The sequence below is a fragment of the Schistocerca gregaria genome, chromosome X, assembly GCF_023897955.1.
Source record: "Schistocerca gregaria isolate iqSchGreg1 chromosome X, iqSchGreg1.2, whole genome shotgun sequence".
NCBI classification, from domain to species: Eukaryota; Metazoa; Arthropoda; class Insecta; order Orthoptera; family Acrididae; genus Schistocerca; species Schistocerca gregaria.
The window spans coordinates 78,194,730-78,219,635 of NC_064931.1; positions in this window are offsets into that span (position 1 = coordinate 78,194,730).

Here is a 24,906-nt window from a genome sequence, read left to right on the forward strand (position 1 = left end):
CTGTGTGTTTTTCTTACTCGCATAAATTACGACAATAATTTATTTCACAATGTATATTTCCCTTTTGTTTCGTTCCTATTGTAATTTTATCATATGCTACATTCCTTTGTTTACGAATATTATCCGCTGCTTTCAAAGCTTGACTCCATGTAGCGTTCTTGCCTCTGGTATCACGTCGTGGCTCAAAGCAGACGAGTAGAACCGGACACTAGAATTTACCTTTTCCACAGTACTATCATTATCCCATCCTGGGTGTTTCATTGTTTGATTTTTCATACTTTTCTTCTTTGTAAACTATTTATAAGCAACAATGTTCTAATTAACAAATGCGCGCTAGTGGAACCTTACCAATCTCAATACGTTTAGACACAAATACGACAGACAACTGTCCGAATTGTTCAATGATATTTCCGTGACGCTATCGTCTTGATATGTACTACGGAACACTTGGGGTGGAAGGGAGGGGGGGGGGGGGGGGGGAAGAAAAACGCAACATACAGGTACGCGTACGCTTCAGACCACTTTGAAGTGCGTGACAAAAGGTACTTATCATTGAACTGTATGTTAAAGTTTCTCTCAGTTCCTTTCGTCAGTGCAACGTTGATGAATAAATTTTTAAATGCTGCAGTTTGCGCTGTATTGCGTAATAGCCTATATACACGCCATCTTAATTTCAGTACTTCAACATTTGGTCACGATGAATACTCGGATCCTTTTGTAGGGAACGCTGTTGTTTGGACACAATAAATTTATCTAAAGGCTGACCCAGGCCGTTTTATGCGTTGCACGTCGACCAGCTAGCGACAACAACGCCGCCACTAAATAAAATATGAAGCAGTGTAGAAACACATTCATAGACCCCGCAAGTGACTGTTTGCTCCCATCTGGATTTCGTGAACATTTAATATTGTTTCTCATGTACGGCAGCAGTTTACTGTATGCTGAGCTGTTTAACGGAGAATAAAAAAAAAAGCGTCTCTGATGTAGTTCTGGATTCTGCTCCCAAATAAATAATTTCGGAGGAACCTGCCTATAGCCACAACTTTGAAACCAAGAATTCACGCACACACTAAAAAACAAAGAATAAATGAAAAAAAAGAAGCAGCGAAAGTGCGTGGGAAGGGCGACTGTGGGTCAGCCCCTGCGTAAGTTTTAATTTCTCTCCCGGGATGTTTCGCAGAACGTATGTGGTAAAAGGAATAATTGCGTTGCCTGATCCTTCTCTGTACGTTCTTTCTCGGTATTTCAGCAGTGAAACAATTCGTGACGTGCAATAGCTCTCCTGTAGCGCCTGCCTCCGGGGTTCGTTGGGCAACATGGTGACGCTTTCGAGCTAGCTGATCGGTCCCGTGATGATACGTGTCGCCATTCAATATGTCTTTTATATTAATCTGATCAGATAAGGGTCCCTTGCTGGTGAGGAACAATCAGGAATCTACATAAGGATTCTCGAAATAACTGATTCATCTGCAACTAGTTTCATGTGATTGTTAATCTTTGGAACAGATACTTAAACAAAGGAAGCTGGAACCACAGTCTGTGCAGGAACAGTTTCAGCTGCTATTATTGCACTGCTATTAATAATAATTTTTTTTTACTTTTCCTCACATTCAAATTTCAGCCTAGTTAACCATACCATTTATAGGTAGTACATGCCCAAAGCTGTCAAAATGTTATCAAGACAATATTTCACGCAAATTAAATATCAAATTGTGAGTTTGAAGATGCTAATTACAGTAATGTGTTAAGTTTTTCTGGAAGTCACATTGATTAAAAGTGATGAATAATTGAAATTATCAGAATGACATATAATTGCAGATTTTGGCTGTGAACTTACAGACATGTATAGTATAACGCTGACGTATTTAAGTTCATATTATCATATATTGTGTTAATAACATCCGCCCATACCGCCGCAGGTGACATGCTGTAAGGCGAAAAAACAGCAACAAAAATAGAATATAGGCCGAGAAAGCGACAAAAAATATAGAAACCATGTAGTTACTCAAAGGCGAAAAGGTGTTATGAAACTGTTCTTTCAATACAGTAACTGGAACCATACAGAACACATGTAATATCGCATTTGTAATGTTTTGTGTCGATGCTAATTTTGGATGTTTTAGAAAAAAGAAAAATCTCTGACGACGGCAAAATTTTCTCTGTAACTAGTTTGGAGAAGAAATTAAAAAAAAGGTGTTTTACATCAAGACCAACAGTCAGTTACAGCGTATAACTATATGATTATGTGACCCTTCCTGTAAACCGCTTCTTGCTCCAGCGGCCTACGATAAACTGCTGTGCAAATGGAGTAAGTTATTTCGCATAGTATGTATAGAATCGAACGGGCATATTATAAAGCAATGGTAATTGTTTTATTCATCTATGAATCACTTTTACAAGGATACTGCACAGGTCACAATATTAGCAGTTCAGGAACAAAAATCATGATTGATGTTTTTAATGTATTTACAGGTCTAGTTTTAGAAAGAAAAAAGTTAGTAGGCCGTGGCCTTGTAGTAGTAAACATCCCTGCATTTGTCTGGAGTAATTTACGTAAACCTCGAAAACTCAAAATCAAGAGGGCCATCTCAGGTTTAGAGCGTCTATCCTTACAGACACCGGACCTATCTGTTAAAAACAACGCAAGCCCATTCGGTTTATTCCTAGTATACAATACAGTTCTGTTTGTACATTTATTTCATAAATTGAACAGATAGTGCTAAACTGTTCATTAATTTCTGTACACTAACTGCGAAACATTATTTCATAATAAAAGAAGCTAATGCTACATTGGTCATTCATTTCTCGGCATCAGTCACTGCATACACTACACATGACATCAGCAGGACCAATAGCATATTATTTTCATTGAACAACTTCTGATGCTTTTTCTATTTTGCCACAGTTATCTCAATAGGTGAAATGCAACGACTGGAAACGTTGGGGAACAACAGTCCACTGAAGTTCTGTGGAGTCCTCTTGGGTGTGCAGACTTCTGTGAGGGCTTGCGTTGTCATGGAGAAGGAAGAGTTCGTTTATATTTTTGTACCGACGAACACGCTGACGTCGTTTCTTCACTTCCCTCAGGGTAACACAGTTGCACCATGAGGAAGGACCTTAAACAGAATAGTTCCTCCAGAGTCCCAGAAGACAGTTGCCGTGACTTTACCAGCTGAGAGTGAGTCTTTGAACTTTTACTTTCACTACTGGCCATTAAAATTGCTACAGCAAAAAGAAATACAAATGATAAATCGTTATTCATTGGACAAATATATTATACTACAACTAACATGTGACTACATTTTCACACAATTTGGGTGCATAGATTCTGAGAAATCAGTACCCAGAACAACCACCTCTGGCCGTAATAACGGCCTTGATACGCCTGGGCAATGAGTCGAACAGAGCTTGGATGGCGTGTACAGGTACAGCTGCACATGCAGCTTCAACACGATACCACAGTTCATCACGAGTAGTGACTGGCGTATTGTGACGAGCCAGTCCCTCGGCCACCATTGCTCGGTTACCATTGACCAGACGTTTTCAGTTGGTGAGAGATCTGGAGAATGTGTTATCCAGGGCAGCAGTCTAACATTTTCTGTATCCAGAAAGGCCCTACAGGACCTGCAACATGCGGTTGTGCATTATCCTGCTGAAATGTAGGGTTTCACGGGAATCGAACAAAGGGTAGAGCCATGGGTCGTAACACATCTGAAATGCAACGTCCACTGTTCAATGTGCCGTCAGTTCGAACAAGTGGTGACCGAGACGTGTAACCAATGGAACCCCGTACCATCACGCCGGGTGATACACCAGTATGGCGATGACGAATGCTTCCAATGTGTGTTCATCGCGATGTCGCCAAACACGGATGTGACCATGATGATGCTGTAAACAGAACCTGGATTCATCCGACAAACTGATGTTTTGCCATTCGTGCACCCAGGTTCATCGTTGAGTACACCATCGCAGGCGCTCCTGTGTGTGATGCAACGTCAAGAGTAACCGCTGCCATGGTCTCCGAGCTGATAGTCCATGCTGTTGCAAACATCGTCGAACTGTTAGTGAAGATGGTTGTTGTCTTGCAAACGTCTCCATCTGCTGACTCAGGGATCGAGACGTGGCTGCACCATCCGTTACAGCCATGCGGATAAGATGCCTGTCATCTCGACTGCTAGTGATATGAGACCGTTGGGATCCAGCACGGCGTTCCGCATTACCCTCCTGAACCCACCGATTCCATATTCTGCTAACAGTCATTGGATCTCGTCCAACGCGAGTAGCAATTTCGCGGTACCATAAACCGCAATCGCGATAGGCTACAATCCGACCTTTATCAAAGTCGGAAACGTGATAGTACACATTTCTCCTGCTTACATGAGACATCACAACAACGTTTTACCAAGCAACGCCGGTCAACTGCTGTTTGTGTATGAGAAATAGGTTGGAAACGTTCCTCATGTCAGCACGTTGTAGGTGTCGCCACCGGCACCAACCTCGTGTGAATGCTCTGATAAGTTAATCGTTTGCATATCACAGCATCTTCTTGCTGTAGGTTAAATTTCGCGTCTGTAGCACGACATCTTCGTATTGTAGCAATTTTAATGGCCAGTAGTGTAGAAGGAGAAATGGTGTTTCGCCCCTCCATGGATTGCTGTTTCCGGATCGAAGTGGTGAACCTATGTTTCATCACCTGTGACGATTTTCGTCAAAATTGTCACGATCAGTCTCGTAACGAGCAAGCAATTGCGCACAGATGGTCCTTCCTTACTTTTTATGTTCTTCTGTTAGGCGGCGAGGAACGCAGTGGGTACACACCTTCCGGTACCCCAGCTGGTGGACGAATGTGTCAGCACTACCAAAAAATAAGTCCAGTTGAGGCACTAAGTGTTTGATTGCGAGCCGTCGATCACCTCGAATGAGGGTCCGCAGCGTCCAACATGCAGAAGTCAAAACTGCGTGCGGCCGGACAGCAAGTGAGAGGTCGGACAGGTTTGTGCTACTTTGTTGCGATGATGACAGACGCCTCGCCCAACGACTGACCACGCTTTCGTTACTGCAAAGTCTCCGTAGACATTCTGCAAGCACCTAACATCTGCCATGCTCTGGTATTTCGCCATAAGAAACGCAGTGACAGCTATCTGATTGGAACTCACCTCTGTTATAGACGTTACTTTGAAGCTAAGAGTAGTGAATAAGTCTAATTTCTGGCTCACTTTTTCATAACAAAACTTACCCAAAACGTACACCTATTCACTGATTTAGACTTTTACAGCTATGGCTCACTGTTTTATTATTAACATTCGATTTTTTTCCGAAAAGGCGAACGTAAGGAAAAAAAAAACTTGATTTTTTTCTGAAAAAGTGGAAGAAAAAGCGTGAAAATTGTCCTAAATAAAATTTTAGTTGAACGCAGTGGGATAAATTTTTTAATTCTCAAAAAAGACAAAACATTAGGCGCCTTTTGAAGGAAAACCCTCAAGGGATTTCTTATGATGGTACTCTCTTTATTTCACTACTCCCAGAGGGCTTTTTTCTGAACTTTGTTGGACTACGACTGGATGCTAATCATCGTCCACCCATATTTTGCTGCGTCTTTTCCAGCGCACATTGGTACGCACTGGATGAGCTCCTTCTGGCAGTGGTTGGTTGGTTGGTTGTTTTTGGGAAGGAGAACAGACAGCGAGGTCATCGGTCTCATCGGATTAGGGAAGAACGGGGAAGGAAGTCGGCCGTGCCCTTTGAAACGAACCATCCCCGCATTTGCCTGGAGCGATTTAGGGAAATCACGGAAAACCTAAATCAGGATGGCCGGACGCGGGATTGAACCGTCGTCCTCCCGAAGGCGAGTCCAGTGTCTAACCACTGCGCCACCTCGCTCGGTTTCTGGCAGTGGTCTTCGTCTTCTTGATGGGCTCTAGCTGTGGACGACGATAGCAAATAAGAACAGTATTGGCCGGCAGAACCAGTTCTATAGCTATATTTTTTCCTTTTCTACGTTAATTTCAATAATACAGCCCGTCTTTCGAAAGCCTTTTTTCAATAAACACTTAGAACGTCATTATACTTTTTTGATTTGTTAATCAAGGAAACTGAGCACCTAAAATGTTTCGTTCCAACAGGGCACGCTTAGGTTAAAAGCCTAATGCCCTACCGACTTTTTAAAATTAACATTAATGCATGCGACAATAGCAGGACCGGCGTCGCCAAGAGGAGGGTGCAGGAAGATGTCAGAGTCACTGAGACTATCGACCTATAGTTTTTCCGAGAAGAACGTTCCGATGATCAGAGAATATATCGGTTCTAAGTGTGGAAGAGGCGGGGATAAACCCGTCATGCAAGAACACCCCAGGTCTGGGTTGGCTCAAAGGAGACACTGCAACGGAAATCTGTGGAAAAATTGTATTTTGGATTGCAGAAAACTGCACAATGGCGTTTATTAAGGAACAAAAATCAAGTCTGTGAGATGAATCGCATGAAGGCGTGACCGGCATACTCCCTTCTCGTTGACAGTAAGGTACTATGCAGACTGAACGTCAGTGTAAGGACCGCACACCGATCGCCAAACGGCACGCCAGTCGACTTGGGGATGCTTCCCTTGAACCACGTTCTGTGACCTGTGCTGTGGAATAAAGCCATAGGTAGCCTTCGCAGGCCTCAAGTGCGTTGGCACTGTCGCAGTGCGGACGTAGCTCAGATCGAGGAAAAAGCGGCGGGAGTAAAACAAGGGCGTCGGGACGTCCGAAAGCTACATAGGTAGGTGCTGAGAGAAAGTGTGGTGCAAGGGCCTCCAGCAATAGCCGGGTAAGGCAAGTAGGACAACTGCGCCACAACCCCATGTGACGGTCAATGCAAAAGGGCTATCGCTCTGTCATACACATGATACAGACATAAACCTCCCCGGAACCTAGAGAGCGTGAGGGTCTCGTGCCTTATCTTGAAAGCAAGTCGTGGCAAACAAATGAACCTAATGCCGCTACCATACGATGGGCCACGGATAGCGTAATAGGAAGTGTCTGGGGATTCGTTACGCCAAATATACATTTACATAATGTGTCTGTTGCAGACGATAGCAAGCGGTGCTCTAAGAGCTCAGATCTTAGTTGAGAAAGTAGGCGCCAGCGGTTGAGTGCAATCGTGCGCCGCTGGTCACTTGCGAAATCGAGTATTAAGCATCAGATAGTATCAGCTAAACGGAAAGGAGAAAACATACAACAGTGCAGAGAGAAGCAGCCTTGATGCACTGATCGACGGATCGAGATGGGTGGAATGACTCCGCCATTGTAGAGTACACGAGACGTAGCTCCACGGAGACGCATTAAAACCCTGACGGTAGTGTCAAGGTATCCACACTGCTGAGTACTCCTTCCACGTAGTCGTCGTATACCCGATCGAACGCCTGGCTGGAGTCAAGAGCTGCCAAATGTCCGGTCATAGGACTAGTGTGAGCAAGAGCGATTATGGCCCGATGGCAACAGGTGACAGAGCGGTCGTTAGTGGCATCTCCCAAAGAAGTCTGATCCAGGGAACCACATACCGAGCCGTCCGTTTAAGCCGCGTGGCCAACGACCTGGTAAATATCTTTGTGTCGCGGTTGAGTAACGTTAAGGGGCGGTAGTCGCATATCCGGGAGGTACACCGAGGCTTGTGACTGGGAATGAGGAACCCATCGAAGAAATCATCTGTAATTGGCAGAAAATGTTGGCATAAGGTCCTGACAAATTTCTGTGCACACTGGCGCCGGAAGGGGACGAAATGTCCGATAAAACTCCAGTGGGAGGCGACCTGTTCGTAGAACCCGTCTGGATAGCATCATGGACTTCGTACCCTGTGAAGTTAGCAAGCAGATCCCTCATTGCATCCATGGAAACCGAGCCAAAGGAGAGTCTGGAGACCGCTGTAATGTGTAGAAGTGTGGTGGAGTTGTTCAGAGTACAGTATAGCATAATGTGCACGGTGGGTAGACCATATATCCCGTTTCGTATCAAAACGCCGCCCATCATCCGTAGTAAGAACATTAATCAAAGTCATCCGACAGTGAATTCATTCCGCTAAACCATGACACATAGATGGACGCTCCTGAACAAAACCGTCATGTGTGCGCGCCCTGACCATAGCTCCTTGAAGGTGACGTCCAGGGAGAGATTTGAGCTATTGTCGTCTACGCCGTGATGCCTATCAGTCTGCCCTGCCCTTTTTTTGCGCCCTAAAACCACAAAAAAGGGCAGGGCAAACTGATAGGCATCACGGCGTAGACGACAAGCTGTCTGCATGCTCCCGATGAGCTGCTGGCCGTCGGGTGAAGTAAGGCGGATTGTGTTCAGTTTCTACGTTCCACGGCAGCGCCGCACCCTTTGGCGGTACAGATTCATGGCACAGATATGTATGTGTCATGGTCAGCGAACGCAACGAGCCAGGCTTCAACATTCTGCACCACACTGACAATATCGCGGGAGATGTAAATACGATCGAGGCTGTTGGGAGAATGGCTAGTGAAATGCTTTACTCCCAGACGATAGCCATGTACATGGTCCCAAGAATTCACAAGGCTGAGGTGCTGGACAATTTTCACTAACGCCGTGCATAGAGAGTGTGTGGTAATTGGTCTATGGGTGCCTGGGTGCAGTTGAAATTGCCTCCCATGATGAATGCATGACGCCGACTCATGAAAAGAGGCGTACTAGGTCTGAGTAGAAGGTGGAACATTCACAGTGGCGACCCGAACCCGATGGCTCATAGACACTGACGATTCTGATGGCACTAAACGTGAGTGCCATACCTCTGGCATCAGGAAGATAGGCAATTGCATCAGCCAGGATACCATCAAGTAAGGGATCACCACCCCACTACTAGCAGGGGAAGCATGAGGGAGTATGGGGTCAGAGTATGTGTGCCACCATGTATCGTTATCCAAGATAGCGGCGATGACATCATCCAAAATGGCGGTTGTGACGTCATTTGATGAAATCGTACAAGATGGCGTATTTTGGTGGGAAGTTTGAATTTTGGCAGGAAGATAGGACTATTGGGCTACCTCCACTAACCTAAGCCATCCAACCATCACCTCTTCCTAGGGATTGGCAGGATATTTTAATTTTGGCCATAGAGAAAGGTCACTTGGGCTATCTCTACTAACCTAAGAAACTAGTGGGAAAGAAAGGGCACTTGGGCTACCTCCACTAACCTAAATTATCCAAGCGCCACCTCTTCCTAGAAAATGGTGGGAAGAAGACTCGGCCTGTGCTGGACATAGGACTTTATTTTCAGTCTTTATTTAAATAATTAGAGGCAGTACCACCCTCAAGTGTGTTCACCACGGGGTTGGGAGTCCAACTGAACCAGTACACAGTACCCCCACCAGATGGCATTGTCATCCCTTCCATGATGTAATTCAAGATAGCAGGCTGGGGTGGGGGAAAATGGCGGGAAAAGTATGTGTGTCTTTATTTAAACAGTTACAAGTGGTACCTCCATCCAGTGTGTCCACCATGAGGTTCGGAGTCCAGCTGACCTAGTACACAGTACTGCTACCAGAGGGCGCCATCATTCCTCTTGTGACGTAATCCAAGGTGGTGGTCTGGAGGGGGATATTGTGGGAAAATGACTGAGCCTGCGCTGCGCTGCTGGAGGGAGCAAGGAGTGTACTTTATATATTTATTTTGGAACAATTCATTTAGGGACATAGGTGAGATAGTATTTTTATCACACTGATACAAAACACTCGTTCTGACATGCTTGGGGTCACAATACACAGTCTGCAGACCTGTGAACTACTCGTAAATCACCTAAATTATGCCATACACTGAAGTGCACACACGAAAACAACTCCTAAATTATCAAAATAACGCACGTAAAACACTCAGCAGACACACTCACTACTCATAAACTGTCTAAATAACGCACAGCACAGCCTACGTGCCTGCGCGCAAAATAATGCAAGAGACACGCTAACAACAGGTGCACGCACCATCCAGCACCCCCTGTCCACTGAACTGCGCAAGACGATACCACACACACATCCAGAATTCGAGATGCAATGACAGCCTCATGAAGTGACAACACGACAGCAAGCCACGCACAGGTGCCCTTTCGGATCACACAAGCATACGTCATTTTTATCCCTTTCATACATGACACTGGGGAGTTTCCTCCCAAGATATATGTTCATGTAGGCACCGTTGCTGACTCGACCAGATGGAGGTGAAGGCCTATTTACAGAGCGACCCACCCTCGAAGGCGCTGCAGAAATCTGTTCCCACAATAGCACACGCTGCTTTCTCCTCCTTGCGATCCTAATGGCACATTCGACCTGCGTCCAGCTGTGCTTATCTGCCCCAGCGCTACTGAAACATCCCCACGAAATGCACACGTGTAGCTACACAAGATCGCAAGCACATCTAAAAAGGTTTTCTGTGTTATACTGATGTCATATCGCTATGTAAAATAAGAACCAAGTCGACGTCTCGGAAATTGTATAGTGTCCCTTAAATAGTTAACGATCGCTTTTCTAGGAAGTTTTGTGATGTCTGAGCTCGTATGCATGGAAATACTTGCCCTAACAAAACCTGTTTAAGAAAATAGCATCGAATTCAATCTTACTCGCAGTCCTAACGTGGCACCGCGTCCATCACATCTGACCCTTCGTGCTTTCAACATACGCAAACGTTCTCACCATTATGTAGAGTCTCCTATATCCCAGCACAAAGGATGTCTTGTGAATGAAAGTGGGATTATGATTGACTCTTATCGAATTTAGATGCTGAATTACTGATGCCGCTGGTGTGGGAGCACTGTCCACGTTTTTTTTCTTTCCGCAGAGAAGCCGTACAGTCGCAAAAAACTATTTTGTACCAATCGCCATATTGCACCGACAATTAAACCTCACAAAGTGCCCTACATTTCGTCAAATATGGAATGATTCTTACTCAATTACACTGGTCTCCCACTGAGGACAGGAGCTTGAATATTAGAGCATGAAACTGATCTCCAACCCAACAATATACACTCCTGGAAATTGAAATAAGAACACCGTGAATTCATTGTCCCAGGAAGGGGAAACTTTATTGACACATTCCTGGGGTCAGATACATCACATGATCACACTGACAGAACCACAGGCACATAGACACAGGCAACAGAGCATGCACAATGTCGGCACTAGTACAGTGTATATCCACCTTTCGCAGCAATGCAGGCTGCTATTCTCCCATGGAGACGATCGTAGAGATGCTGGATGTAGTCCTGTGGAACGGCTTGCCATGCCATTTCCCCCTGGCGCCTCCGTTGGACCAGCGTTCGTGCTGGACGTGCAGACAGCGTGAGACGACGCTTCATCCAGTCCCAAACATGCTCAATGGGGGACAGATACGGAGATCTTGCTGGTCAGGGTAGTTGACTTACACCTTCTAGAGCACGTTGGGTGGCACGGGATACATGCGGACGTGCATTGTCCTGTTGGAACAGCAAGTTCCCTAGCCGGTCTAGGAATGGTAGAACGATGGGTTCGATGACGGTTTAGATGTACCTTGCACTATTCAGTCTCCCCTCGACGATCACCAGAGGTGTACGGCCAGTGTAGGAGATCGCTCCCACACCATGATGACGGGTGTTGGCCCTGTGTGCCTCGGTCGTATGCAGTCCTGATTGTGGCGCTCACCTGCACGGCGCCAAACACGCATACGACCATCATTGGCACCAAGGCTGAAGCGACTCTCATCACAGAAGACGACACGTCTCCATTCGTCCCTCCATTCACGCCTGTCGGGACACCACTGGAGGCGGGCTGCACGATGTTGGGGCGTGAGCGGAAGACGGCCTAACGGTGTGCGGGACCGTAGCCCAGCTTCATGGAGACGGTTGCGAATGGTCCTCGCCGATACCCCAGGGGCAACAGTGTCCCTAATTTGCTGGGAAGTGGCGGTGCGGTCCCCTACGGCACTGCGTAGGATCCTACGGTCTTGGCGTGCATCCCTGCGTCGCTGCGGTCCGGTCCTAGGTCGACGGGCACCTGCACCTTCCGCCGACCACTGGGGACAACATCGATGTACTGTGGAGACCTCACGCCCCACGTGTTGAGCAATTCGGCGGTACGTCCACCCGGCCTCCCGCATGCCCACTATACGCCCTCGCTCAAAGGCCGTCAACTGCACATACATCTACATCTACATCCATACTCCGCAAGCCACCTGACGGTGTGTGGCGGAGGGTACCCTGAGTATCTCTATCGGTTCTCCCTTCTATTCCAGTCTCGTATTGTACGCGGAAAGAAGGATTGTCGGTATGCTTCTGTGTGGGCTCTAATCTCTCTGATTTTATCCTCATGGTCTCTTCGCGAGATATACGTAGGAGGGAGCAATATACTGCTTGACTCTTCGGTGAAGGTATGTTCTCGAAACTTTAACAAAAGCCCGTACCGAGCTACTGAGCGTCTCTCCTGCAGAGTCTTCCACTGGAGTTTATCTATCATCTCCGTAACGCTTTCGCAATTACTAAATGATCCTGTAACGAAGCGCGCTGCTCTCCGTTGGATCCTCTCTATCTCTTCTATCAACCCTAACTGGTGCGGATCCCACACTGCTGAGCAGTATTCAAGCATTGGGCGAACAAGCGTACTGTAACCTACTTCCTTTGTTGTCGGATTGCATTTCCTTAGGATTCTTCCAATGAATCTCAGTCTGGCATCTGCTTTACCGACGATCAACTTTATTTGATCATTCCATTTTAAATCACTCCCAATGAGTACCCCCAGATAATTTATGGAATTAACTGCTTCCAGTTGCTGACCTGCTATTTTGTAGCTAAATGATAAGGGACCTATCTTTCTATGTATTCGCATCACATTACACTTGTCTATATTGAGATTTAATTGCCATTACGTGCACCATGCATCAATTCGCTGCAGATCCCCCTGCATTTCAGTACAATTTTCCATTGTTGCAACCTCTCGATACACCACAGCATCATCTGCAAAAAGCCTCAGTGAACTTCCGATGTCATCCACCAGGTCATTTATGTATATTGTGAATAGCAACGGTCCAACGAAACTCCCCTGCGGCACACCTGAAATCACTCTTACTTCGGAAGACTTCTCTCCATTGAGAATGACATGCTGCGTTCTGTTATCTAGGAACTCCTCAATCCAATCACACAATTGATCTGATAGTCCATATGCTCTTACTTTGTTCATTAAACGACTGTGGGGAACTGTGTCAAACGCCTTGCGGAAGTCAAGAAACACGGTATCTACCTGTGAACCCGTGTCTAAGGCCCTCTGAGTCTCGTAGACGAATAGCGCTAGCTGGGTTTCACACGATCGTCTTTTTCGAAACCCATGCTGATTCCTACAGAGTAGATTTCTAGTCTCCAGAAAAGTCATTATACTCGAACATAATACGTGTTCCAAAATTCTACAACTCATCGACGTCAGAGATATAGGTCTATAGTGCTGCACATCTGTTCGACGTCCCTTCTTGAAAACGGGGATGACCTGTGCCCTTTTCCAATCCTTTGGAACGCTTCGCACTTCTAGAGACATACGGTACACCGCTGCAAGAATGGGGGCAAGTTCCTTCGCGTACTCTGTGTAAAATCGAACTGGTATTCCATCAGGACCAGCGGCCTTTCCTCTTTTGAGCGATAATAATTGTTTCTCTATCCCTCTGTCGTCTACTTCGATATCTACCATTTTGTCAACTGTGCGACAATCTAGAGAAGGAAGCACAGTGCAGTCTTCCTCTGTGAAACAGCTTTGGAAGAAGACATTTAGTAATTCGGCCTTCAGTCTGTCATCCTCTGTTTCAGTACCATTTTGGTCACAGAGTGTCTGGACATTTTGTTTTGATCCACCTACCGCTTTGACATAGGACCAAAATTTCTTAGGATTTTCTGCCAAGTCAGTACATAGTACTTTACTTTCGAATTCATTGAAAGCCTCTCGCATAGCCCTCCTCACAATGCATTTCGCTTCTCGTAATTTTTGTTTGTCTGCAAGGCTGCGGCTATGTTTATGTTTGCTGTGAAGTTCCCTTTGCTTCCGCAGCAGTTTTCTAACTCGGTTGTTGTACCACGGTGGCTCTTTCCCATCTCTTACGATCTTGCTTGGCACATACTCATCTAACGCATATTGTACCATGGTTTTGAACTTTGTCCACTGATCCTCAACACTATCTGCACTTGAGACAAAACTTTTGTGTTGATCCGTCAGGTACTCTGTAATCTGCTTTTTGTCACATTTGCTAAACAGAAAAATCTTCCTACCTTTTTTAATATTTCTATTTACGGCTGAAATCATCGATGCAGTAACCGCTTTATGATCGCTGATTCCCTGTTCTGCATTAACTGAATCAAATATTTCGGGTCTGTTTGTCACCAGAAGGTCTAATATGTTATCGCTACGAGTCGGTTTTCTGTTTAACTGCTCAAGGTAGTTTTCAGATAAAGCACTTAAAACTATTTCACTGGATTCTTTGTCCCTGCCACCCGTTATGAACGTTTGAGTCTCCCAGTCTATATCTGGCAAATTAAATTCTCCACCCGGAACTATAACATGGTGGGGAAATCTACTCGAAATATTTTCCAAATTATTCTTCAGGTGCTGAGCCACAACAGCTGCTGAGCCCGGGGGCCTATAGAGACATCCAATTACCGTGTCTGAGCCTGCTTTAACCGTGACCTTCACCCAAATCATTTCACAATTCGAATCTCCGTCAATTTCCTTCGATACTATTGCACTTCTTATCGCTATTTAACACGCCTCCCCCTTCACTGTCCAGCCTATCTCTGCGGTATACATTCCAATCCGAGTTTAGGATTTCATTACTGTTTACGTCTGGTTTCAGCCAACTTTCTGTTCCTAGTACTATATGGGCGTTGTGACCGTTTATTAATGAGAGCAGTTCTGGGACCTTTCTATAGACGCTCCTGCAGTTTACTATTAGCACATTAATATTGTTATTCCTTGTTGCATTTTGTCTACTCCTGCCTTGCCGCGTCTCAGGAGGCGTCTTGTCGGGCCTAGGGAGGGAATTCTCTAACCTAAAAAAACCCCATGTGCACTCCACACGTACTCCGCTACCCTCGTAGCCGCTTCCGGCGTGTAGTGCACGCCTGACCTATTCAGGGGGCCCTACATTTCTCCACCCGATAGCCGAGGTCGAGAAATTTGCACCCCAGCTCTCCGCAGAATCGTCTGAGCCTCTGGTGTAAGCCTTCCACTCGGCTCCAAACCAGAGGACCACGATCAGTTCTGGGAACGATACTACAAATAGTTAGCTCTGATTCCACCCCGCGAGCGAGGCTTTCCGCCTTCACCAACTCCGCCAACCGCCTGTACGAACTGAGGATGACCTCTGAACCCAGACGGCAGGAGCCATTGGTGCCGACATGAGCAACAATTTGCAGTCGGGTGCACCCAGTGCTCTCTATCGCCGCCGGTAGGGCCTCCTCCACATCTCGGATGAGACCCCCCGGCAAGCAGACAGAGTGAACACTGGCCTTCTTCCCCGACCTTTCCGCTATTTCCCTAAGGGGCTCCATCACCCGCCTAACGTTGGAGCTCCCAATAACTAATAAACCCCTCCCCCCGTGTGCCTGCTCGGACCTTGCTGAAGGAGCGGCCACATGTTCACTCACAGGCAGAGCGGGCGATGCCACACGGCCAGCCTCCACATTGACCCTCCGCCTCGTGCGCCGCGAACGCCGCTGAACCCGCCACTCCCCTTGGGGAGAGGGTGGCCCAACCGCGCTCGGTACCCGCGAAGATGTCTCGACAGCAGGGACAGTGGGTGAAGCATGTAACACCTGGGGTGTACCTTGCGACGCACCAGACTCCCCACTGCCGCTACACTCCGAGGCAGCAGCCTGAAGACGGCTGACCGCGGCCACCAACACGCTCAGCTGTTCGCGAAGAGTGGCCAGCTCCTCCTGCGTCCGTACACAGCAGCCACACATCCTATCCATACAGTTCACGTCCACGCTGTCGAGGCATGCTACCAGTGTTAAAGACTGCGATGGAGCTCCGTATGCCACGGCAAACTGGCTGACACTGACGGTGGCGGTGCACAAATGCTGCGCAGCTAGCGCCATTCGACGGCGAACACCGCGGTTCCTGGTGTGTCCGCTGTGCCGTGCGTGTGATCATTGCTTGTACAGCCCTCTAGCAGTGTCCGGAGCAAGTATGGTGGGTCTGACACACCGGTGTCAATGTGTTCTTTTTTCCATTTCCAGGAGTGTATCACCATGTACCATGTCGATGTAATAAACATACAATTCGCATCTTGCGCTATACAAAATCACCCTTTTCACATATTTGGTACATATACTGCAAAGACAGATGCGACTTTGTGTACTGCTCGCAGCACTAAATATTCCCCTGCGAAGTCAGTGGTCATCCACTCCCGACGGGTGACCAGAGAGTCCTCAGCTGACCGAAGTCACTCTCAGAATTGTTGTGCAAAGACTGTCTCGTTTTCCCTCGACACAAACGTGTTACTGTTTCTGGTACGGATCTGCTTGCTTGCTCGCTTTTCTACGCCCATCTCCAGAATCTGGGATTACAAGAACATATCTCATTTCGCATGGTTTCCCGCAATATTATACCATTTTCGCTGTACTTCTCGATATCAAGCACAGAGAAATATCCTACCATTCACTCACACATCATAATACCACAGATACAGACTGTAAATTATTTCGCTACAGACCCAAAATTTTTGCGAGGTAGAGCGTGCTGTGGACCACTGAGTAACTGGAAACTTATCCCGTCTGTGAAGACCTTTACGTGAGAACTTGAAACAAATACAAGACACTGATGTTTCCACTCGCGAATACTGATGTTGGTTATGTAACAAATTCCAAATAATCCCTGGAACTTACAAGGTCAACTAAGATGTTTTTCATGTCTAGAGAACCAGCAAACGTATCCTTCATCTACCAGACGTGCGACCACAATCGACGTTCCCTCAACTAAATAAAGTTGGGAGATATGAAGAAACATTTAATCCGACAATTTACAGGGGAGGGAATTATGGCCCAGTGCAAACACATGTCCATACTGAATCTTCTCAAATTTCGGCCCTATCAAGAAAGCTGGCCAACACATACTAAGTATTAGTTTACTATTTAGCTGTTTAGAGGACTAGACGGTTAAGTCATATACATTCCTACACTCCAACAGGCCTTGCCATCTGGACAGCTGCTGCCGTTAACGGGAGACGTGAATCATTCCCGTCACCGGCCTTGCATGCCAAGCACGTATATGCAGAATCATCTTAGAAAACCGCTCACATACATATTTTGTCATTGTACTTACAATTAAATGTTATGATTACGGTCTCAATTGAACGACATTTGACATTGAGGGAAGAATCGGACATACACCCTGCTGAAGGCTGTGGCTCTGGAAGTAGAAATATCTGCACCATTCTTATGACCTGACATACTCTTCCCTTTGGTGCCACAGCATTCCACATGAAATCCATGTCTGAACACAAACACACACTTTATAAGCCTGACACCCAAGGCGAACCTTTCATACACCCCCTACTACTAAGTGTAATACTTCGTCAATAACTGATTGCTGGCGATACGAAATAATACTCACCGAAAATCAACCATTGGTGGACATGTCTCGTACGTTTTTCTTGCGAGTGCTACCACTGTGTCTTAGAAAGACAGGTGTAACCATCTTACAATTTATATTTTCAAATCAATCTGTTAAAACAGTACCTGTTTCAGGAGAATTACTCATCTTTGGAAAACTGATTTTAGTATTAAACGATGACAGAATGGAACCATAATTTAAAATTTATTTACTTTTTAATCTATATAACTGTATCATATCTGTCATGTCAAGTATAAAAAATGTACTGACACACATTATCATCATGGCATAATAATTAAAAATGGAAGACAGAGAATTGTAAATCTCTGCACGGTATGCAAAACTAAGAAAAGTAAATTCGTTTAAAAATCTTTGTAGGTCAGGGGTGAGAAAATTGCTCATCTGCAATATTAGTGATAAATTATTAGTGAATTACATAAACTAACGAGAAAAAAATTTAAAACAAGATATCATTTCTCTTGGCAAGGAGATCTAGTCGAAATGGATTCTGGTAATTTAAAAGGAATTTCAAAAATAAAGACTATGAATATTTATTAACTGTAATCGATGTTTTTTCAAATTTATCTTCAGGTATTTCTTTTAAAGATAAAACAGGGGATAATGTAGCCGATGCATTTGAAAAAATATTTAGAGAGAGAAAGCTAAGAAATTTGTAACCAGATGATGGTAAAGAGTTCTATTATGAAAATTTTCTAGAACTGCTGAAAAAATATAGTACTTTTCTGAATTAAGAGCGTTTGTTGCAGAAAGGTTTAATAGAACACTTCGTGAAAAGATGTGGAGGAGTATCAGTCTTCAAGGATATTATAAATGAGATGGTTTGGATAAAAGTCTTGTTGATTAATACAGTTACACAAAGCACTGAACAATAAAATGAGGCCAGTAGAAATGAAAAAAATTACAAGCCAACTACTGTTTTATCTAACGATAAAGTGACACTAAATTTAAAACAGACAATGAAGGTAGAATCAGTAAACGTAAAGGAATTTTGGAAAAAGTTGGGTAGCCAATTGGTCAGCAGTAATATTTGGAACTGAAGATATTATTCTTTCTAATACAACCACATACAAATTGAGATATTTAAATGGTGAAGATATGAAGAAAATTTTTGTGATTATGAGTTACAGAAAACTATTTGTCCAGATGTATATCTAGTTGGAAAGGTATTGAGAAAGAAAGGAGATAAAATATATGTTAAATGGTTAGAATTTGAAAACTCACATAATAGTTAGGTAAGCATGAATAATGTTACTTCACAAAAGATCTTCCAGATGTTGTAAAAAGTGTTGTTCACTGCATTCATTAATTAACAAAAAGAAATTTCTGTAAAAATGCTGATTCAGTTCTTCCTTCATTTCATCGTATGAGTTAATCATGTTTATATTATATTCTATTACTATTGTTATTATTATTTGTTCATAATTTGGATGTCTATCTTCAAGTACATATAACCAAGTGTATAGTGGTCTAAATTGACATCTAATCAAATAATAGTCTTGCTCATTCATTATCAAATAACTGAAGTATAACAAACATATGTCTCAAATCAGTGCTTTCAGTTCATACAACAACATGTCGTTCCATTTCTTTAGTTTTTCAAGTGCTTCTTCTCAGCTTTATAAGTTTTCAGTATCTTCTCTTCCTTTCTTCAGTGCACACATTCACGTTTTTTTAACAGTTTGTAAATCTTCAATTTGTTCTTGTAAATGTGCAATTATTGGTTGAAGTTTGTAAGCAGCATGCTTTTGAATGGATGGTAAAACTTCTTCAGTTACCCCACTTGAAATTCTTCTGCTAATACCATTTTTGATTTCATGATTAATGAATATAGACTGGGTTTATGAATAAAATTTGTGTTGTCAGGATGTAAGGGGCTTAAATTTAAATTACCTTTCAATAACTTCAAGATAAAGTGTAAAAAATAGAAATTTTATAAAAAAATCTAATAACATTTTGTTATATAAATGGAAGATTTCAAATCCAAATTCTGTAAATATTGTCACACATGAGAAGTCAACTGCAAATTTTACTTCACATAAATAAACAAAGATGGTTATAGAACGATGTGTAGACAGTATGTGAATGCATATTATGTAAAAGTTTCAAACAATAAACAAATTCCTCGCATATGTGGAAGAAATATGTCTATATATTATTATAAAAATTGTTTACAACGAATTCTGAGTGAGGAACATTCAGAAATACTATTGTCAATGGAAAATGAAGAACACAAACCTGATTCAGCTACAAAAAAAGTAATGTTTGTCAAGAGATTTTTGTGGAACTTCATCACATAAAGATAATGACAATAATAAATGTTAAAATGTGTTTTAGATGATTTAGATTTTTAATAAATACGAGAACTCACTGGACTTTGTGAGTATCGAAAAAGAATGATTTTAGAGGGTATAGTACATTAAATAAAGCTAGTCTAATTTTATTTATTAACAGATATCGAGGTGGAACTTTTTGAATACAATTACCCTCTTTTAATGATGAAATTCTCGAAACTAAAAAATATTTCCATGTTCTCTCAATTTGTTTGGGAAGCAAAAAAATTGAAGGACAGTGAATCAATCCCTAGTCAAGAAACCAATATAAATTTCGAGAACAATCTAAACTTGTTCACCCAAACACCTTCTTGAACACCTCAAAGTTAAAAATTATGAAAATTATGACAGATTATCTAAAAATACATTATTGTCTGAAAGTGAATTTTAATTTTTTCTGTCAGTACCAAATGCAGCAAAAGTGAAAAATCATGGAATTGAAGTTCCAGATACCAAACTAGGGGACGATAAATGAAAGAGAGCTCATTTAAAAGGTTAAGACTGGTAAACAAGATATTTTATCAAAAATGACTAACTTTGAAGCATGAGGATCTGGTTCGACATTAAACAGAATAATTGGTTTGCAATTAGGAATTAACAGATATGCTCCACTGAGAGGATCATCTAACATTGAATTACCAGATAAAATAAAAACAAAAAAGCACATGTAAGTGTAAAGAATTATAATCAAAAATATACTCCGTGACCTACAATATCAGCATTATATCCTGTAAATAAATTTGCAGAAACAGTGAAAAAATATAAAAATGTTGTCTGTTGATCTTAATGAGAAACCTGAAAATTTCAGTTTCCTGTAGTGGTCGATAATATTCCAAAACTTGAGACTAACATTAATCCTTTCATGGGCAAAATAGTTGGGGACGGGAACTGAATTGTGTTACGTGTAAAATAGTATTGCATTAATAGGTAGCTACAATTTTGCAACTCGTTTTAGTTTATAAGCTATAATTGACTCATACCATCAATGGAGAAGTATTTTTCCCACTGACATTTTTCATCATGAGGAAATACAATGACAATAACTATTTTTTTAAATTATTCATTGATATATTCTCATAAAATAACGCAGTGATATTAACACCCTATAGAGTGAAAACAAATTATTTCCTATGAAACTGGCAAAAACATAAATCCACTCACAGTAGGACATTACATCCTGTACACATATACTGATTACGCTTTTCAGTCTGGTTATTGCTGCAAAGCTTGCATCTCTAATAACTGCTTCCCAAGATAGGATGTTGGTTTCCACCCTGTGACAGCCTGATATCCACAGGAACTACTCTCATTTGTGCAAGATAGGATGCATTTGGCCTATTAGAATATCCACCAATGATCTGTCTCGCTAATTTGAGAAGAATTGTTAACTGATACTGGTATGATGTAAAGTGGGCTTGTGAATCTTCCATAACAAAAAGGTATTCGCTATCAGTCAAGAAATAAAGAATTCTATGCAATGCCGCCATTTGACAGAACGTCTAACTAGAGCGTATTTTTCTCGCAGTTGATCAAATCTGTCAAGCCCATGCATGATCTTGCTGTAATCAGCCACAACTAAGGGGCAGAACACATGTAACTGTGTCCATTCTTCATTTTTGAGAGTGATTTTGTTGTCTCTCGTGGATCATGCAATGCAGACAGCAATATGATAGCACAGTTCTGTACCCACTTTACAGCTGAGATGGAACCTTTTATTTGAAACTGAAATTCTCCTCTTGATAACCTACTATTATCTTTCATCACAGAAGGGAGACCTTTGCGATTCACTCTGAAGGTTCCACAGGAGTAAATGTCCTTATTCAGTAAGACAGACATCAGCCTTGGTGATGTAAGAAAGTTGTCAAGCGCCACAAGTGCAGCCTTCTGACGTACACATTCTGTTAGTTTTACGACTAATCTTTCCCTAGTGAGTAACCATTATTTTTTTCTTTTTATTTTCCAATATAGATACAGAAATTCAGTACGTATCTTCTCTCTGTGTTGCATAAACACTGCACCTTATATCGCCTCTTCGCAGTTTTCATCGGCATTTACTGCTTCATGTTAGTGCGGCCTTTGAAAGAAATCATGCTGTTATCAGCAGATAGGAAAGTGGAGTGGTCGTAATTTGCTTTGCAATTCTATAAAAGTTTTGTTGGAAGAGGTCATAGTTTGTGGAGGTTGTAGTACTCAGAATGGCTTCGAGGTTTCTGATCCACGTTGCTGATACAATGGATGTTCTCAACAATTTTTTTAAAAAAAATTATTACTGCTCATTACTTCTGCTACAGCGGTAACTCTTAGAATTTGATCTGAAATTCAAAAATTTGATAATGTTGAAATTTCATGAATGCTCATAACAGTAAGGCATCCAATAAATGTCTGCATCTCCCTAATATTTGTTGGACTCTATCCTTTTGTTATACCAACATTCCCCCCACACGAAGTTCTATTTTGAGTAACATACCTATTAGTTTTATTTACGATTATGCTGAAAATATCATCATTGAAAAGGTTTGAAAAGCAATACATTTCATTTTCACTTTTACTGGAAAGGACGGATGAAAAAGAGATGTAAAGGAATGAAGAAACTTAAAAATAAGAATAATAAACTTCATGATCTGGAGTTCACTCTGTGAATAACTTTTATTTAATTTTTTTCCTATTAAAATGTATAATTTTTAAATGGACAATACCAAACAGCTAAAGCAGTGTGGCGAATATCTCAATAAGAAAAGTATTGAAAAATTTTATAAAAATGAATATTGAACAGATGCATACTGCAGTTTATGTAAGGAACGTAAAAAAATATTACCAAAAAATTAAAGTTTCATGTGAATGTGATAGAAGTGTAAACAAACATTCACTCAAACAACATGAAAAAATATCAATTCCTAGGGGTTGCATGACTGCTAAATGAGAAAGAATTAGTCAGATTTTGGGTAAATAAGATTTATCTATACTAAGAAGGTTCATTTACTTTATTTTCTTAAATTCGAATTGTTTTCTTACATTCACTTTTGTAAGAAAAAGTCAAGATTTTTGCTTACATTCACCTTTTCAGAAAAAAAATCGCAGTTTTTTGGAAGAGAACAGTGAGCTATAGCTGAAAAAGTGGGGATACTAATGAATACGTGTAGGTTCTAGGTAAGTTTTTATAACAAAAACGAGTGAGCAAGTGAACGAGCGAGTGAGTTTTACTATGAAAATGTGAGCCAGAAGCTACACTTATTCACTGCCGCACGTATAACGCCGACACCTACCGGATCTTCATTAAACTATAAGGCCTGAAGCAGGAATATTCCATGACAGCCCACAACAAATCCCATATTTTTCCAACTGAGAAAAAAGTGTTGCAGTACTTATTGAACATCCCTGATTGATAAGTCATTCAGACTGTATTTAACTATAGAATTAATGTAAGGTATTATGACACTAAGAGGAGAATTTCCTTGTGAATGTTGCCTTTCAGTTAAAATTCATTGTCGAATGTCGTCCGCGGTCCATATGAAACGAAATAAATTCTATAGCGTCTGTATGTCAGACATAATCTGATATTAGTAAAAATTGCTCAGGTAAATTATGACAGTGTACCGAGGGCTAGAAACACTTGATACAGCAGTGTGCCTGCTGCCTCTCACTCACAGGCAGAAGAGGCTGCAGAGTCGCTGTTCACAGCAATGGCCTGCGTTGTGTGACGTCAGAGCCTGCTCCAGTCCTGCGCTGGTGCTACCCTCTGTTTTGGGCAGACTGCACCTTTCCGTGTGTTTCTGGGTAAAAAGTAAAGTCGTGTGGCATCAGTGGCTGGGAGACAATGAAGATCAGTTTTTTGTGTTGTGACTTGAGTCAAGGGCTTCAGTTACTTAGAAACCTGGAGACGTGTGTTATTACTGTTCCAACAGTACACGCTTAACACTTTCGTTGCAGTTTGAAGTAATACTAACAAATACTAGCTTAGGACTGGAAACTATCAACTCTCTCAACAGATTCTGAGATATTAGTCACTCAGTATCGATTTTGCGCATCGCATTTGATTCAGTTATTTAAATACGTCTATTTGGAAATAAACAGCGAATAGTTTTGACTAACTTTCTTCATTTTTTTCATCCTTCGCCCAATGACAGCTAGGCAGCTTTTACGAGTAATCATGGCTGCTGATGATGGTCATTCTGATATCTTGATAGAAAAGGTGACATTAATTCGCGAAGAGCCAAAAGCTGCATTGGGTTTGCTTGGACGCTTTGTATTGCTCCTAAGGTGGTGTGTCTGCGTCGAGGATGCAAACACGTTGTGGAGCTAGCCATTACCGCTTATTACAATCGTTGTTTGCACGGAACACTGCTTTGTCCCATTAAACCACCTGCTAATGGCTTCTTGGTCTTGGCCAAGAACTGTTCCACAAGGAGGGGGTTTGTAGTGAACGGGTGAAAGGCGAAAACAGCTGAGGGATGGCTCTCCGCTTTTAATGAGCCTCTCCTGCTGGAGTATCAGCGTCTCCTCTGTCAAAGCCCGGCAGATCAGATAGAGGGGAGAAGAGACTGCTGGTTGCAGTTAGATCTACCTACTGTTTATTTTAATTGGCGTTAAGTCGGCGCCCCACTTATAACGTAGGATCTCAAAGCAGCAGCTCCTATGGCTATACTTATTTTGTACTTGTTTGTTGTCTTGAGTGCAGGGCCACAACTTTAAATGCATGTTTGAAATGATTTTTATGTTTTGTAAATGAAAACCAAGCACTTTGAACAACTTTGGTTTATTATGGCTCTGCACATAAACAACGGATCGCTGCACTGAACGTCTAATGTCTCCTGCTTCCTCAATCAGGGTTGCCACCTTCACCCTAGGCAGTGCCATGTTATCAACAAACATACATCTGCTGCTTGACAACAGCAACCTCTCAGAAAAGTACTGTGACCAAACATGATCCCTCTTCAATTTAGGCAGCTGCGTTTGTTC